Genomic DNA, 14424 nt, shown 5'->3' with positions numbered 1-14424 from the left:
CAATAACAATAACAATAACAATAATTGTTTTAAAAAAATAAAAAATAAAAAATATATAATTAAGTCAATCATACTAACTATTTGGGGGATTTATTGACAACAAGAGTATTCAAATCACACAACAAATTGAAGTAGGAAACTATATCTCGCAATGTCCTTGTTTGGCAATCAGCAATTAGCTCTTCAATATTAGTATATATTTAATTTTTTATGCCCTAATTTTTATTTGTTCTCCCTTATGTCCCGTATTTGGTTTCAACCATACCTATACAATTATTTTATTGACAATTATAATCCTCTACCAAAAAATAAATAAAATTTGACAATTATAATCAACCTTGACTATATTATCTTGCATTTGTAATCTTAGAATTGCCTATTTAAATACGCAAATTTAACATTCAATTATATATGCATGAACAATTCCAATATAATCTTGTCTTGATATACTTTAAAGTAGTTATTTTTAAAAAAAAAATATTGGGCATTATTCGAATCGTGCAATGCGCGTAAAAAACTAGTAATTCAATAAATCTATATCTATATTTATACTATAATTAAAAACAAAATTCTATTTACTTGCTTTCCCGTCCAAACAATAGTAAATAGTAAATGTAAATTAAGAAAGGAACATAAATATTTCACAATAATACTCTACATCATCATCAATTTAAAATGGAAAAAAAATTATGTAAATTGGAAAAAGAAATGAATATTAATAATCGACTAAAAATTAAAAATGAAAAAAAAAAACAGTAAAGGCATATTTTAAACAATAGTAAAGGTAAACTAAAAATGGAATGAAAATTAAAATGGAACGGAAATATTTCAATAAAAATATTCTACATCATTAATTAAAAATGGTTCAAAATTTAGGTAAAAATATCACTGCATCTCATATTCTAATTGACTAATTGATTGAAAAAAAAATAGTAATTGACTGGAAAAAAAAGTAATTGCCTGAAAATGAATCTAATATTACTAATTGATTGAAAATATAGAGTAAATACCCAAAATGGTCCCTCGACTATAGCTAAATTCACAAATTGGTCCTCGACTTTTAATTTCAACCAATTAAGTCCTTAACTTTGTAATTTTAACACAATTTGGTCCTCTGTCTATTTGACCATTTGTTGACTGTGATTTTTGAGGATATATATGTAATTTCATGGTCCATCGTCGGTTTTTTAAGGTTCTAGTTGCATTTCCAGACCGCACTGTTACATTTGAATCAATTGTCGAAAGCAATTTACCAAACCCGGTCGCCTTTCTTCATCCTCCCTTTGGATTCAATGTAGTTGAGTTCGTACCAGAGCGAAGAAGGTGACGTGTTTCCGAACAGGTGCAACGTCATCCTGGAGGCCTCCACGTGCTCCGACGAGAGCTGAAGGTTCTTCTGGAGATCGTCGATCACGATCAACAAACGGTCAAATAGATGGAGGACCAAATCGTGTCAAAATTGCAAAGTTAAGGACTTAATTGGTTAAAATTGAAAGTTGAGGACCAATTTATGAATTTAGCTATAGTCGAGGGACCATTTTGAGTATTTACTCGAAAATATAAAAGGAAATGATTATTAATAATTGATTGCAAATAAAAAATGATACATAATTGACTAAAATGAAAAAAAAATACTCAGATCATTGCATTTTAATTAAAAATGGAACGGAAATTAAAAATTCGAAGAAAATATTTCAATAATAATATTCTACATCATCAATAGTAAATGCATATTTTAAACAATAGTAACGGTAAATAAAAAATAGAACGGAAATATTTCAATAAAAATATTCTACATCATCAATTAAAAATTGAATGACTAGCTGAAAAAAAAAATGAAATGGAAATTAGATAAAAATATCACTGAATCTAATATTCTAATTGATTACTTGATTGAAAATAATAATAATAAAAAAAAGAATAATTGACTGAAAATGAATCTGATATTACTAATTGACTAAAAATATAAAAGGATCACTAATTGATTGATATTCTACCATTATATATTTTCACCCGGGTCACCCATCCTGATGGGCTGAAGGTGTTAGCTCTATGCGAAAATGGACAATATTGTGTTGCTACCACCAATGTTGTCTACAAAGAGGTTTCAATAATGTGTAAATACAATCGGTGATATTATATTTTTTAAATGGCAAAATTGCTATATATCTAGACAAAAAATATATTTTCCATGCAAATGAATTAGGATATCAATTCATTCTTATAACTGAGTTGCTATAGAACGAGCACATTTGCCTAATTTATAAAAATACTGAACAATGGTAAATAAAATCTCCTAAATTACAGCACCGCATGCGTACATCTACACATTAGCTATTAATTTGAGCAATTATTTGCTTAAATTCAAGCAATGATAACATAAAAACATATAAATGATCCAAACTATTGCTTCAATTGCATTATATAATATTTGATGTTCTAATTTAAATAATTATATATCGATCCGAATATTCTTAATATATTACAACAAATTCATTCCGTGCATCGCACGGGCGCAAATAGTAGTTATGTATAGAAGCCTTTTACTATTATGCTGATGTCTAGTTGCACATCCTTATAGATTGAGAGCAATCAAAACATCAGTGGACCTGGACCTCTTCCATCCTCAATAGTAGATGAACAAGGAGTACTAACCCCAAGCATTGAGACAAATGCTCAACAGCCTATGGTCACTCCTACTATTCTTGTTGCTAAGAAGAGGAAGGAAATTGAATCTAGATCCAAAGTCTAGGATCACTTTGAAAAGATCCTAGATTTTGAGAGGAAAGTTATTAAAGGAAAATGCCTTTACTGTGCGAAACTGTTTGCCTGTGAATCTAAAAAACATGACACATCATCTTTGAGAAATCATATGTTGGGCTGTCTTAAAAATCCCCATTTCAAAGGATACAAGGCAGTCTCTACTCACATTCAACACTGTTTCCACTTCTGGGACTAGAATAGAGGCTCCTGAGGGGGGTTTCGGGGACATGGGTCTTTAATCAAGATGCCATTATGAGGGCCCTGTGTGAGATGATAATCATAGATGAGCTCCCTTTTAGATTTGTAGAGGGCCATGGGTTCAAGAGGTTTATTCTTGTTGCTTGTCCTAAGTTTCATATCCCTTCTAGGTGGACCATTTCTAGAGACATCTACCAAATTTTCCTAGATGAGATGCTAAACCTTAAGAAGTTGTTTAGGGTAACTCTCAAAGGGTCAGTCTAACCACTGATACATGGACTTCTGTCCACAGAATCGATTATATGTGCATTACTGCACGTTTTATAGATGACAAGTGGAAGGCTTAGAAAAAAATGATTTCCTTTGTCCCAGTTTCGTCTCATAGGGGGAGTACATTGCAAAATCCCTAGAGAGTTGTTTATTAGAGTGGAGAACTAAAAATGTGTTCACTGTAACAGTGGACAATGCTTCTTCTAATAATACAACTATGCGACAATGCTTCTTCTAATAATACAACTATGCTTCTTCTAATAATACAACTTTCTAATAATACAACTTTGGGATTTTTTAAGAATAAAGTGTTATCTTGGGGTTCTTCTTCTGTTAAGGTTCAACACATGCACATATAGTTATATTGTTTTACAAATTTTTATACAAGTATAATAATGAGATAGTGTAGTCACTAACTTAGTAAAAGCCTCTAGTGAGGATCGAACTCACGACCTTTCGCTTACGAAGCGAACGCACTACCACTATGCTACAGAGGCTAGGTCATTAAAAATAAATTATTGTGCTTGATGCATTTAGGAGTTCCTTGACTCCTAGAATAGTGAAAGTCCTGATGTGTACACAAGATTGGTTGAGGACACCAAATTAGCCAATCACAATTGAGAAGAACCTAAATGAGGTTGAAAGATTAGAGAAAGGTAAATCTTTATTTTCTTTTTTATTTTTTTTGCCTTAGTTAGTTTCTTAATTCTTTATTTCCTTATTATTAATTTCTTATTCTATTTTGCATAGTTCCACACTCGAGCTTCATCTACTATCATGGTTGCAAAAATCGCGCGTAGGCGCTAGGCGGTCGCCGCGGGGAAAGCCGGAATCGGCCTCCTCCGCGGCCGACCGGCTAGGCGGTCTAGGCGGCCGCCTAGACCGCTGAGCAGGCCAGTTCGGCCGTTTTTTAATTTAATTTTTTTTTTTTTTAGTTTTAAAGTGTTAAAAGTTCGGGAAGGCATAACTTTTGACTCGGTTGTCCGTTTTGGACAATTTTTTTTTTTTCAAAATGCTTCTTTTGCTCTTATTTTAATTTTAATTTTTTTTTTTTGTATTTAGATGGTTTCAACAATATTCAAAATGATTTTACAACCACTTATGTAAATAATTTGTAAGAAAAAACTAGAGGAACCTTATGTTTTATTAGTGAATTTCACAATTTTTAATTTTAATTTTTTTTAAAATTAAAAAAATTAAAAAAAATTAAAATAAAAAATAAAAAATCGGCGCCTAGGAAGCGCCTAACGTCGTTTGCAACCTTGTCTACTATACCATCAATGTTGCCAACAATCCTTGTAATGTATTTAATATTTGTTTACACTGTTTTCATTTCTTTATGGTATTCTACTATTCTGTTATGTTGTTGTTTGCTTTTGGTCTTTTGTACTGTAAGTGGTGTTTAGCCACTAAGTGGCTTGGCAACTTTCTATTATTGAAATGTTGCTTCCTTTAGATGAGTTGTGTAACACCCCACTTTTCTTAAACTTAATTACAGTTCTAAAACCAAAATCAAGATAAACTAAGCAGCGGATAAACAAACTTAAATAACAAACTAGTGGGGATGTCACCGCCACAACCACCTCTCCACGATGATTGCACAGGCTAAGGATGGAACTAATTAAAACATTAAATCAAACTAACATTTAAATTACTTAGTTTAAAGTCACTTGGGGGAAAAACACCCCGATGTCTATCATCAACATAGGTAGAAAAGTCTAAAATCCATCAAATAAACATCATAATAATAAAAAGAGTCTAGACTATTAGATCTTCTAAAATAGTCTAACTCGATCAACTCTCAAACGCTGGGCCCACCTGAAAGGGGTTTTGCACAACAACAAGTAAACAAGTAGGAAAACACCCGTTAGCACGAAGCTAAGTATAACCACACTCAATCCTGTAAAGTACTACAGTATATACTTTGGAAAAACATTTGTTCACAAACTCTAATCAAGCAATCTCAACACTCGGACAACTTTAAGATACATCACAGACTTTCTATATGCTTGCAACCTATAATATCAACATGCATGCTTCAAATATATAAAACTCATCAACATAAATACTCCAACACATATTTCTCATAAGAAATATGATCATAACGAACTCATGCTATCAATCAATCTCATACTAACAACCAATACGAAATTATCTTCATGCTTTCAAGTTCTCATCATGCAAACTAGATATGTAAGACATCAAAATGCAACTAAAGCAATCATGCTCAATATACAATCTCGGTTAGTCATTCTCATATGCAAACTAGTGCAATACTATACTCAAATGCAATCTCGTGCAAACAATCTCATTATGCAATCTCGTGCAAACATTCTCATTATGCAATCTCGTGCAAACATTCTCATTATGCAATCTCGTGCAAACATTCTCATTATGCAATCTCGTGCAAACATTCTCATTATGCAATCTCGTGCAATACTATAAGTATACTCATGCACTCGTTTATAAAATAGAATACTTTTCTGTGGAGGTTTCTTAGAGTCACGATGACTCACTTTCTTTCTCTTGAGTCTCTTGACTCGATATTTTTCTTGCTCAAACTTTCTCATACTTCTCATTTCTCTTCTTGTGCGAGGCAGGTACTCCGCCGCAGCGAAGCCCTAGCGTACGGTGCAACTCGTGCATCCGCCACATCCGTAACTACGGAACCTCTAACTCGTGGGGAGGTAGGTCTTCACGAATCGTGAATGGACCTATCCGGCTCGGCAATCTAGCCGGCCACATACTCAACTCGCCCACAGAACCACTCTCTTGGTTCTTTATCTTTCTTTCTTTCTTGCTTTCTCTGTGGAATCAGGTATCGTACTTTTAGTGTGCACACCCCCTAACCAGGATTCCAAGCCTGGCGGGCAGTCTCCAACCTTGTAACATGGGAATGCACCGCGTTACATGATAAATCTGTCGGATCGCAATGTCCGTTACTTTCTCTTTTACTCCGAAAAGACATAGTCCCAACGGGTCCTCCAAAACCTCACTGACTGATATATATATATATATATATATATATATATATATATATATATATATATATATATATATATATATATATATATATATATCATGCACCAAACTTATGCATGTCACATCTCAACAACTTCTCAATGCAAGAACAAATTGCACTTTTGGTCCTGTGAGTATTAGGGTACTGAAAATTTGAGTACGTGACTTTCAAAACTCCCAATTTAAACCTTTAACTATGCAATTTTTGACAGATTTGGTCCTCCGGGCCAAATTGCCGGCCAATTTTGGCTGGAAAAATTAAAACTATTTTTAATTATTTAATTATGAGGGCAAATTGGTCATTTTAGAGTATTCTTCTTCATTCACCCCCTTCTTCTTCGTTCCTCTTCTTCTTCGTTCTTCTTCTTCTTCATCCTTGCACTGGGAGCTGAGTCGTCCCCTGTTTCCGTCGCTTCTCCGGTGTCCAGTGCCGCCGCCACCGCCGCTCCCTCGCCTATAATCGCCATGCCTCCGCCGTCTCCGTCGTCCACTACCGCCACTGCTATCCTTAACTTCGTATGGTCTATAACGGTCGACATTATCGTGTTAGTTGCTTTGTTTTCATGTTTTGATTGAGTAACCTCTGTTCCCTGGACGACAGGTCGCAAACGGAGCCGGTGACTTTGAAGCCTTTTGCCTGCCATTCCCGGTGACTTTGAAGCCTTTTCTAGAAGCGCCACATTCAAACCTCCACGCCAATGGACACGCGCCGCCTCTCACCGCCGGAAATCCCCTCGGATCCTGTCCGTGTCGCCAACCCGAGCTCCTGCAACGTGACTCAACCCGAGTTCTTCGATCAACTGAGTCACCCGTGATCCCAGCTCCGGTGCTGGCAGCCTCAGCCGGATGGGGCCGACAATGGCAAGAATCTCCCACGGCTTCGCGTGGCAGCTCACATCCTTCAACACAGCACGAACTCCCCCGCCGCCGCCCGGTAATTTCTCTTCTTCATCTCAGACATCTCTGCTGAAGAGCTTGAAATGGCGGCGGCGATGGTGTTTTTGGTGAGTAGAGATTGAGTAGCTGATGCCCAATGCTTCAACTTCACAACCTTGCTTCTTCATTATATCCAGCCAAGAGGAGGATCGGAGATTAATTTGGCTCCCAGTGCAAGGATGAAGAAGAAGAAGAACGAAGAAGAAGGGGGTGAATGAAGAAGAAGACTCTAAAATGACCAATTTGCCCTCATAATTAAATAATTAAAAATAGTTTTAATTTTTCCGGCCAAAATTGGCCGGCAATTTGGCCCGGAGGACCAAATCTGCCAAAAATTGCATAGTTAAAGGTTTAAATTGGGAGTTTTGAAAGTCACGTACTCAAATTGTCAGTACCCTAATACTCACAGGACCAAAAGTGCAATTTGTTCTCAATGCAACAAGATAAAGACTTTCCACATGCTCATGAGTTTTGGAAAATAATACTTAGGCTTACGTTGACCACTTATGCACTTTTAAAACATGATATGCTTGGAATGCAATTTACCGTACAACATGCTTCAATTCTATATATCACTGTGAAATCTCAATAATTCAATAAATCATGCTTGTAAGTCATAACTTGACAAATCTCCTCAACTAACACTTAGCAAGTATTTAACATGCCATTGGAACTCAAAAATGCTCGAGGTAACCTCATTCACAATATAACGATACTCAAGGAAATCATGCTCAGTACAACATGGTGATTCTAAAACAAGGGCAGACAACTCAAATAAACATACTAGACATTTTAGTCATGCTTCTTCTAGCAAAATTTAGCACATAGGGTTCATGTTTTTCTATTTAAAAAGTCAGTAATATCATGCTCAACATATAAAGGATCAAAGCCTGGTAAACACTTAATCTCATTTATTGAACATACTTCTGCAACATTTTCTTATACAAAAACATTCATAACTAGCTCAAAACTTAACCAAATCTAACGAAATCAAAGGCCAAGCGTGCGTCATGACAACCCCAAGGTACCGAGCCACAAGGGCCCATGACACCCGGTCCGAAACGACACTAGCCGAGCCACAAGGGCCCGGGCACTGCACAGGAAGCCTACAACGGTCCTAGCGGCGGGGCTAGGAGAGGCCCGCCGCTGGCCGCCTGGAGCCGTCCAGCGGCGGCCTAGGGCTGTTCAGCCACGGCTCTAGCCAACAGCTTTCCTCGTGGGCCGTTGGCTAGGTCCGTGACTTCCACTAGTGCACACTGTGAGGTGCTCCAGTGGCTTCTTCTTCATCTGTAAGGCCAAACCAGGTATGTCTCCACCTCCAAGACATCAACAAATCATCATACAACACCAACAAATCATCTAATAGCTCAAACTCACAACATTCTAGCATTTCTACTCATTTTTACCTATAAAACAAAGGCTTCACAGAGCCAAAAATCAAGATGGGAGTCCATGGGGTTATACCTTTGTAGACTTCTTCTCTTGTTCTTCTTCCTTGTGTGGATCTCAGCCTCCACTCTACTTATACACCAATCCATTCACCACCTAGGCACCTCAAAGCAACCACAAAAGCTAGGCCTAAGTATCTCAGAGATTGGAAAGCTAAAGGAAAATAACTCAAGAAGCAAAATGAAGGGATGATGGATGGAGAATAGCTTACTGTGAATGTTTTCTTCTATCAGACTTGGCTTGGAGATGCAAGGGGAAATGAGATCAAAAAACAATGGAGAGATAGGGTGGCTTTTATAGAGTGCAAAACCCTAGGAAATTCTCTTATAATTGGTTGATGGCAAAATGGTAAATAGTTAGGCTAGAAAATGGAATCAGACAAGTGTTGTAAGCTTGTGGTTCACCATACTTCATGAACCGAAGGCTAGAATCAAGAATTAAAATAGTTTGGGGTCAAAATGGAATTTTCCCAAAGATTTCTAGATGAACACTTATTTTAAGCTTCTCAGATTTCTCCCGGTTTCACTCAGATAGAATTCTCAGTTCAAAACTTGGCACGCAATGTACCCGAAAATTTTGGATTTTTGAATTAAAATAAGTTCCGATGCTGAATTCATTTAAAATGTAACCCAAAATAATTTATTCAAACACCAAATTTATCTCAAAAATTTTTATGGAGTGAAAAATGGCTATTTTAGAATTTCTTAAAATCGAATTTATAAAATAAAATTTTGGGTTGTCACAAGTTGAGCCCAACTAATGTGAGTGATGTCCCATTTGACCATTTATGCAATTATGCTATCCTGGAATTCTGGTATACCTCTTCCTTGCTCTTTGTTTAGTTTTAATGCATTTATTTTATTGGCTGGTTGTGATGAAGCTTTCACCTTTGTCAGAATAAATGGAATGGAGTTGGTATGTTGTTAATGTGTTAATTAACACTGAGTAATTTGTCCACATTCTTACTTGATATGGAAAAATGTGTTCTGAGCCTAATGCCTAAAGCCTAAATGCCTAATATTGTTAGTTTTTACATAGTTGTTTCCTGTTTAGCGTTTATTTTGTTACATGTCTAAAGACTAATATTGTTTTAAGTTTTTATATTAACAGGAAGAAGATTATATTAGTGTTAACTGTTGAGTATAGAGGTGTAGAACTGGTGGATTGCTGATGAGTGCTAACTTAACTGCCGCTGATTGCTGAAAGCCTGAAACTTACAGTTTAACTTGGAATTTGAAGTTAAACTTGTTTTTGTGTATAACTAGTGTTTGCTATCATTGAAAATATGTAATTATTATTTATTAATTTGTAAGTTGTAAGTTTGTAACTTGTATGTTTTCCTATGGTTCTATGTTACTAAGTTTGTAACTTGTATGTTTTGCTAATTAGTTTTATTTTGTTTACTTAGAAGTAGTCAAAGTAGTTGAATAGTTTTATTACTTATTTATAAATTTATTATTTCTTTTTGAAAGGAGTTTATAATTTATTATTAGTTTATTAGTTATTGTAGTTTTTGTAAAGTTATCTTTTGGCTAAGGTTTTAACTTTTTACTAACTTTTTTCTTTAAAAAAATTTATAAAAAATTATTTTATATTTTACTTAATAATATCTGATTACAATTCAAAATCTGACATTGGATAACCGGAACCCGATAGGATATGTCCTTAAAAAATTAAGGATCGGGAAAAAAAAATCAAAATCCGATCGGATAAACGGATGGAAAATTCAATCCGTCCGTATCTGACCGATGCACACTCCTAAAGAAGATAGGAGACTCTAGCCGTGAATTAGGAATTTTTTTTTCAAAAAAAAAAAAAAACAAATGAAAATATAGCTGGTTAACTCATTTTGTATTAAAAAAATTGAAATGTTCTTATATTTATCGTCATTTAAACAGGTTTGTTGACAGATAACCAAAAATAGTGTAAAAGTGAAACGTGACCCCCCTTCTTCCCCCCCCCCCCCCCCCTCCCCCCGTAACAACCCAAAATTTCATTTTATAAATCCGGTATTAAGAAATCTCAAAATAGCTTTTTCACTCCATTAAAAATTTTTGCGATCAATCGGTGTTTTAATAAAATATTTTTCGTCGCATTTTAAATTAATTCGACACCAAAAATGGATTCTATTAGAAAATTCCTAAGTTTTCGGGTACTTCGCGTACCAATATTTAAATCGAGAAATTTATCTGAGTGAGACCGGGAGAATTCAAAAAGGATTTTAAACAAGTGTTCATCCAAATAGCTTTTGAGAAAATTCACTTCCAACCCCAAAGTATTTAAAGATAGCATTTCTAGCCTATGGTTCATGTTGCATGGTGGACCACTAGACACCCAAAAATCTCATCCTGATTCATCTTTTAGCTTATGAAATTACCCCTTTGCCCTCAACCAATCATTGTGAATCATCATAAGGTTTTGAACCCTTATAAATAGAATAGTGTTGGCCTCATTTTCTCCTGATCTCTTCCTTGGCTGCCAACACCATAGTAGTAAGCTTCTTTCTCCATTCATTTCCTCGTTCTCTAAGTTTCTCTGCTATATCATCTCTTCTTAAGGTTTAAGACTTAGGCCTTGTGTGGTTGTTTGAGATGTTTAGGTGGTGAAAGAAGTAGAGATCCTTGAGTGAAGTGGGGCTGAAATTCAAGCAAGAAGAATAGACTACAAGAGGTATAACCCCATGGATTCCTCTTTAAATTTGGCTCTGTGAAGCCTTAGTTATGAGTAAAAATGAGTAGAAACTATGTGTTTTTGATGTGTTCATGCTTAGAAGTGATTTAGTATTTGTTTGTGAGTTGTTGAGATTGTTTTGGACTTGTTTGGATTAGTTTTTGCAGGTGAAATACCATCTGATGCACAACACATACAGTGTGCACCAGATCAGAGGGACGGCCCTAGCCGCGGCCCATCAGGAGGGCCGCTGGCTAGAGCCGTAGTGGCACGGGACTAGGGCACGGCCCTAGGGGAGGGCTATTGCCTAGTCCCGGTGATTTAACGCGGCTCATGGGGCGGACCATGAGGAGTCCCGCCCCAGGTCCCTGAGTTTGTTCTGAGAAGGATTTTTGTGCAGTGGCCGGGCCCTTGTGGCTCAGCTACGTGTCGTTTCGGACCGAGTGTTACGGGCCCTTGTGGCTCGGCTCTTCGGGATTGTCTCGACGCACGTTTTGACTTTAACTTCGTTGAATTTGGATTAAAAACGAGTATGTTATGAAGGAATTTGTGAAGAATTGCTACACAGAGTATATATTTGCTTAGATCACTATGTATGAGAAATATTTGATTATGTGATCAAATGATGTTTTTATTGAGTATAGAAGCATGATCATTTAAGAATTTGATTTATTAAGAAAGCATGACTAGTTTGAGATATTCGATCCATGAGAAATGAAGCATATGTTGTTACTAGAATGTATAGAATTTGCTATGTTGCAAACCAAGCATGAGATTATATTCTTGAGTACTCCATGTTAGTTTATACATTATTTAGAAGCATGATATAGAGCATTTGGCATTTCACATGTGTCATATTTCAAAAATGCATAAGGGGCCAACGTGAGCCCAAGAATACTTTCAAAAACCATAAGCATGTGGTATATCATTCTTTGATGCATTGAGAAGTAGTAGAGTTGTTGCATGCATGAGATTGATGCATGAGAGATATATTTATGTATTATCTATATCGGTGAGGTTTTGGAGGATACCGTTTGGACTATGTTCTCTTGAGAGATATTTATGGACGTTGCGGTCCCAGTATATGTAACGCGGCGTATTCCCACATTACGAGGTTGGAAACTACCCGCCAGGCTTGGAATCCTGGTAGGGGGTGTGCACACTAATAGTTCGATACCTGATTCCACAGAGTTTGAACCACGAGATTGGTTCCGTAGACGGTAAGAGATATTGGGTCGGAATTATGCCGTTTCCGATGGGGTAATTCACACTTCTGTGTAACCCTAAGCCGTCTACGAGTATAAGAGAAAGAAAGAGAGTCAACAGAGACTCAACAAAGAGAATCAATAAAGACTCAAGAGAAAGAAAGAGAGTCAAGAGAGACTCGAGAAAGTAACAAAGAGACCTCCACAGAAAGTACTCTATTTTATAAAAGAGTGAAAGAGCATGATTAAATTGTTGCACGAGAATGCATATGAGTATGAGTATATTATTGCACTAGATTGCATAAGAGTATGATTAAAATTGTTGCACGAGAATGCATATGAGTATGAGTATATTATTGCACTAGATTGCATGAGAATATGATTATATTGTTGCATGAGTTTGCATATGAGTATGAGTATATAATTGCACGAGATTGCATATGAGAATGTATATAGTATTGCATGTGAGATTGCATAAGAATTATGATTAGAGTATGATACGTGATTGCATGCGAGTAGAGTATCGTGTAAGATTTTATAACGAGAAGTATGACTTAAGATATTCCTTTGAGCATGATTATCTTGTTGTACTAGAAACTCTACTTATCAAGTTATGTGTTAAGAATGTGAAAGTATAAGAATACCTGTTATATGATCTATTGGCATGATCCTATCTGTAAGCATGGATTGCTTGTTAAGTTAATTGAGAAGCCTATATGTTGACGAATCTATGTGAACAGTCTTATACATATATGGGCATGCCAGATATTATTATAGGGTGCAAGCATCTAGAAAGAATGTGATAAATCTAAAGATGATTTGAGATGAGCTTATTGCTGATAAGGAAATCAAATGTTTTCTAAGTAAATGCTAGAATGCTTTACAGGGTTGAGTATGGTTATACTTAGCTTCGTGCTAACGGGTGTTTTTCCTATTTTGTCTATGTGTTGCTTGCAAAACCCCTTTCAGGTGGGCCCAGCAGTGTGAAGAAGTCGAGTTAGATTAGTCTCGTAGATAGAGATATCTAAACTCTAGTTGACTGATGTTATGTATGAGTTTTAGACTTTTGACTTTATGTTTTGAGGATTGGTGTAGACTATTTGGGGTGACGTATTTCCCCCATATGTTTTTAGTTTTATGATGGATGCCCGACTTTTACGTTATTTCTAGTTTTAACCCTTTAGCATGTGCAATCACCACGGAGTGGTGGTTGTGGCGGTGACACTCCCACTAGTTATCTTTTAGCTTTCCGCTGCTTAGTTTATGTTATTGACTGTTTAGAGTTATAATTAAGAGTTAGAAAAGTGGGGTGTTACACCCAAAAAAAAAATAATAATAATAATAACAAAATAACAAATAATCAATTTGTGGTGCTTAATAATATACCATAAATGACTTTAACCCACAATTAGAATATTAGATCAGAGCGCTTTATCAACCAAACACCATATTTTTATTTCTTTTCAGTACCTTTAACATCATGATCTCGTAAAAATCATGCATTTTTTGTTTTTTTTTTTCTTTTGTTTCTTGTACGGAAGGAAACTCGCAGCCACTATTTGAGGGCGTGCATTGAGTAAATCTTGCCTTGTGATCTTAACCTACAAAGGATTACAAAGAGCTAAACCAACCTAGATTGTTCATAGGAGTCATAGCTGACTGGGTCAAACCAAAAAGACCAATAGGCTGGTCCCACTAAGAGTCAAACTTAGAACATAGTGGTTACTTGCCCCCCCCCCCCCCCCCCCCTCCCCACACCCCCCTTTAAAAAAAATCATATATAAAATTTAGCATGGACATTAAATTATACAAATCGATGAAATGTGAGTGAAATTTTAAAGGATATTTATTTGAAGAAAGGTTACTTGCCCCCCTCCCCCCCCCCCCCCCTCTTTTAAATTCATATATAAAA

General features: G+C 35.9%; 1 non-coding gene across 1 annotated transcript; it reads right to left on the bottom strand.

Annotated features, from left to right (window-relative positions):
• Window positions 1-3656: 3656 nt before the first annotated feature.
• On the bottom strand, window positions 3657-3728 carry TRNAT-CGU. The gene has a single exon. It is a non-coding gene; the product is annotated as a tRNA-Thr (tRNA).
• Window positions 3729-14424: the final 10696 nt, after the last annotated feature.

Source organism: Ipomoea nil, unplaced genomic scaffold (assembly GCF_001879475.1).
Source record: "Ipomoea nil cultivar Tokyo-kokei standard unplaced genomic scaffold, Asagao_1.1 scaffold0937, whole genome shotgun sequence".
Taxonomy (NCBI): Eukaryota; Viridiplantae; Streptophyta; class Magnoliopsida; order Solanales; family Convolvulaceae; genus Ipomoea; species Ipomoea nil.
Note: the sequence above shows the minus strand (reverse complement) of the source record. Positions and strands in the feature narration are given on the sequence as shown.